At 44.5% G+C, this 5000-nt stretch overlaps 1 protein-coding gene across 4 annotated transcripts in view; it reads left to right on the top strand.

Annotated features, from left to right (window-relative positions):
* Positions 1-862, top strand: part of stim2b (stromal interaction molecule 2b) — a 59541-nt gene extending 58679 nt beyond the window's left edge. For all 4 annotated transcript variants that reach the window (XM_076289366.1, XM_076289365.1, XM_076289367.1 and 1 more), the window contains one exon: positions 1-862. This exon is cut by the window's left edge and continues 1706 nt beyond it. The gene's annotated coding sequence lies outside the window, so the exon portion shown is untranslated.
* Positions 863-5000: the final 4138 nt, after the last annotated feature.

Here is a 5000-nt window from a genome sequence, read left to right as displayed (position 1 = left end):
ACCGATGACTTGAGGTGCTAGCTGCTGGCAAAATTGTGCATTTGGTGTGCTTCACTGTGTGTGTGTACCCCTCTTTTCTCTCTGTTGTACTTTCTTTTTACATGATATTGAAAATGACTAGGTTTGTTTTTTAAAAAAGACAACATTTTCGCAATTTCTAACCCAGTAGCTGTGAAACGACAGAACGTGGAGACAGGGAGACAGAGACTAGGCTTTTAAAAAACAAAAAACAAAAACAAAGAGACTGTTTGAAAGAATATGCAGATTTGTTGCAAAAATCCCCCATCCCACCCCAGACACACACGCACACACACCCTCCGTCCCCTGTCTTACCCACAATGCCCCAACACTCTCCATTTTCCCACACCAATGGGCTTGGACTCTGATGCGTTCTCCTCCCTCACTGTGACTTTGAATACCGCCCTGGCCTGCCCCTGCCACCAACCCCTACCCCAGCCCACCCCCACTTTCTGAGGAAGACACATGCACAACCATGCACTAGAATAACACCTTTGGTGGCCTGCCATGCCGCCGTGTTATTTATACGTTGTGAGAGTGTTGTGTGAGTGTTAAGGCCAACCTGAGAGACGACCAGGGCGATGACCTCGGCCATCAGTACTGTGTTCACCTCCTAGTACCGCGCAGCTACCACGTGGGGTTTGTTCGTGTACACGTGATTTAACGTTTGTTAAGTTAAAAAAAATCAAACAATGAAATGAAACAAAGGCGTCCAGCGATCGTAAGGGTGAAACCTTTTGAATGTCGGTGACATGTTAGGAATCTTCCTTTTTTTGGAATATTTGGTGTGTGAATATTTGTATACTGTAGAAAGAATTAATAATAAATGAAGTATCTTTCATGAGTCTTTGTGGTGACTGTATCTGATGCTCAAGCTGACAGGTAGACAATCAGTCTGGAGATCTGTGATATGTGTAGCATACTAATCACCTGAGGTGGCGTTCATGAACCATTGAACAACATCACAGTGCATAGAGAAGAATGTTCGTCACACACTAGACCAATAATCAGCCTTTAAACATGTCAGCTGTGCTTGAGTAATACAATACCACATTAACCATAGGGTGCTGTTGTAATACACTGACCCCTGATTGGCTATCTCTATTTCTACACACGTGTGTGAAGAATGAGGAATTATAACATCACTTTGACAGCAACTTCAACTCAACTAAACCTTCCATGAAGGCTTGTAAATGCCAGAGCATACTAATGGGGACCTCTGATCCCAGGACTGGTTAGACAAGTTGAGTGTAGGAAGGTATAAGGTACTAATGGGCTCAGCCTTCTTGTTCAGCCAACAAGTCAAGGAAAAACCCACCTCACATTCTCTGAGATTTTGAACACGTACTTGGATTACACATTAAGCATCTTTTCCGCACTTTGTTTCCTGAGCCTTGACACATACACATAGACACAACACATTCACTGCATTTCTCATTAGTCTATAGCAACAGGTGAACAGGTGCTGTATGTGTGGGTGTGCTAGCCCTGGGCTCAATCTAGTCTGCAGGATGTAGAGTGTGCAGGGACTGCTTGACTCTCATTACACAAGATCACCAGCTACATCAACAACACCGAGGTAAAGGCATATAATCTGTGTAAATCAACTGCGCAGCACATTCAGATTATAGCCACATAAAACAGTATTCAGAGTCCAGTACTCAGTGCTGTTAAATGTATGTGATTATGAGACGTATGTAGGGAAATGTATAGAGATGTAGACAAAACACCAGTCCCTTGACGGCATCAGTATTCAGCGTGTAAGATCATATGGACCCACAAAGGAGCGAGTGAGATAGAGCGCATGAGAGAAGGAGAACTGACGTGCCATTTATCTTGGAACTGAGATTCAGGGAGGCTAGCATGCATGATTGGTTTACCAATATAAAGTGAATGTGAAGAAAACCCCACTGATGGCTCATCAGTTTCACACACACACACACACACACACACACAGAGAGTGAGAGGGAGAAATGTGTGGGGAAGGGTGCGTGTGATGAATGTGTATTTTCAGTGGTGGCGAAAGATTCCCTTTCTCTCCATCTCTCTCTCTCTCTCTCTCTCTCTCTCTCTCTCTCTCTTCATGTCCCTCTCTCCTGGACTCACGTATTCCATAATGTTCGGCATGTACATGTGCTGGTGTGTGATGTGAGGGTGAAATATGATCATAAAAGGATCAGACCACTTGCCTGCCTTTTCGTGCCGGGTCATTCGCAGCACCAAGCAGTTCTATTGATGACCATTAGGTGGCAGTAGTATATCAGAGTTGGGTCTGCTATGGGCACAGCCATGTTGGCATCTTGTGCATATCTGACTTCCTCCATTCTGTGTTTTGTGTGTGTGTGTGTGTGGGTGAGTGTGCATGTGTGTGTCTGTATGTGTGTTGATGACTAAGGCTGACAATGTTGAACTGAGGTCCTCTTACAGGCTTTGTGGGCAGAAGAGTGTTTTAGATGGACCATGAAAAGTTGGAAGCAGAAAACAGGCACACACACACACACACAAGTCCACTAGAAAGATCCCTGACCGCTAATGCTAACAGTACACACTCTGCTTTGAGAGGGAACAGGCGGATTGTCCTGTTCCCATGACAAAGGGGAGTCTTCGGGGTGCCATACTCTTGACCTCGGACGATACTTTTCATTATAAACCACTCTGGCTCTCTGCCTTTGTTAGCAAACAGCCTAGAACTGCCAAGCACCATTAGGGACTCAGTTCCCCCAGACGAGCTTTGGCACAGACAGGCAGACAGCCACCTGACCGACTGCCAAGCCGAGAGGGAGAGAGCGAGACATGGGCAGTTACAAGTTTGCCGCACTGCATCCAATTCATTTGAATAGAAAGCCTAGCCATGGTTGTGTGGAGCATGACGGGTAAGATGAAGCCAAATTTGTCCCATTAAACTGTAACTGGAGGTAGGTATAAAGACCTTAAGCTCAGGTTAAGGACCAGCATTTTGGTTCCCTAAATCCTCTATTTGTTTTAAGAATCGGTCTGTGCTTATCTGTTTTCTGATACAGTTACAGCGTAGGCTAATTCTGACATTCATTAGCGTCGTTCATTAGCAACGAATGAACAAATGAAGTGAATCCGCTCTAAACTGTCCACTGTTCAGATTATCAACAAATGGAGATTTGTGGACTGTGAACTGCAAGCTAATGTAGATTACCAAGAGCATAAATGACTTAATGGTTTTGAATCTTTTTTTTTAAATGCTTCACATTGACCTTATCCATCCTAAAACAGCTTCTCGTGTAAGAATCTAACCCAGCATGAATGCATGAAATTCCCTGAGATTAAATACACTGGTGTAAGTGTATGCGGTGCAGTGATAAACTTCTGATGCCCTTTTCAGACTGCTGACATCAGCTGAATGAGGCACAAACAGCATCTGGTTCTGGCTCGGATCCACAACCAATGCGCCAGATCACGGCCCAGATCAGTTCCAGTGACTGCTGCAGTCTGGCAGGTGACGTCTGCAAACACACACACACACACACACACACACACACACGAACACAAACACACACACACACACACACACTCACACACACACACACACACACACACACACACACACACACACACACACACACACAAACAAACACAAACACACACACACACACATCTGACACGGTCAAACTAGAGGGCCGTGGCCTTGGCAAACATAAATAACGTTTGCGGTTAGACGCGGATATTTTTTTTGCTCTCACACGGAGAGAGTTCATTACATGCGCAATTACCTTGATCTCATCATCATTAACGGAGGAGTTTGTGCGCAGCAGGGTAAGCATGGATGGATGTAGATGGATGGAGCTAGATGTGACATGGAGAAAAGGAGAGGCAGAGGAGAGGGAGAAGGAGATAGAGGGAGAGAGAGAGAGCTGCCAGAGGTAGCGTTGGTCAGGGTTAAGCGAAAGTGACAAACCCCTGACTGACTGGGAGCTTGATTAGATTAATGAGCTCGGTTCCGCTTATGCCAAACTTTTCAAACGTGCCTTCCATGCGCCGGTAAAAAGACATAGAGAGAGAGAGAAAGAGAGAGAGAGAAAGAGATAGAGAGAGAGAGAAAGGGGGGCAGAGTGAGGTTGAGATAGGAATGAGTTTGCACTTCAGTGAGCTTCTGTCACAGAAGTTTACCTCCTCTCTGCTGGCCGTGTCTAATATTATTGTAATGTTGGACTTATGCAAATGATGTATTTAGTCCGTCTAGCAGCCTAAAGGAAAGCCTTTAGCTTTTATGAAATATAGTTTTGCAAACAAACATTATAGTAGGCTTAAGGTGTTTTGACATTGGGTTAGAATTGTTGCATTTTTGATTATGTCTTCTCATGAGGTTATACAAATTGCACAAACATACAACAAACTGAAGAATTCTGTAGAAAACTGTGAAATGAATCACAAATTGACATTTCTTACTAAATACACATGGAGAATTTTACAGTGAGAATTGGAGAATGTGTTTAGAAGTTACTTCAAGGGCAAATTCAAAGCCCTTCAGACAGGAGGACAGCTTTTTCAGAAGGATGTGAGTAAGTCAGAAGCCTGAGCACACTCCTGCCACGTCTTCTCTCCCCCTGCTGCACAAGCCACGATGGCAAGGGTGCTCGGACACGGGCGGAGACCGGAACTTTCCGAGGTCAAGATCAAAGACGCCTCCCGCCGGCTAAAGACGTTAGCATAAACTAGCTCCAGTGTGTTTCTGACTGATTACCCCAAATGTGCCTCACTACAAAGGGCTAACCTCCACCATGGAGAGAGGGGATAGCCATGACAAAGAGACAAAAAAAGAGAGAGAGAGATAGATAGAGAGAGAGAAGAAATAGAAACCAAGGAGTGATGGAAACCATGGAGACCATTTCTGAAAGGAGAGAGAAAGAGATGCTCAGTGGAAACACAATAAAAAGAAAATGAATACAGAGGAAGCACACACAAAACGTTGGATAGGAATGTGGTCTTGAACAGAAAATAATGCTATTTTG

The sequence above is a fragment of the Alosa pseudoharengus genome, unplaced genomic scaffold (genome assembly GCF_046254945.1).
Source record: "Alosa pseudoharengus isolate Yale_2024_CS ecotype anadromous, Long Island Sound unplaced genomic scaffold, YU_APseudo_1.1 YU_APseudo_1.1_scf_17, whole genome shotgun sequence".
In the NCBI taxonomy this organism is placed as follows: domain Eukaryota; kingdom Metazoa; phylum Chordata; class Actinopteri; order Clupeiformes; family Clupeidae; genus Alosa; species Alosa pseudoharengus.
This window is presented reverse-complemented; position numbering and strand designations above follow the sequence as displayed.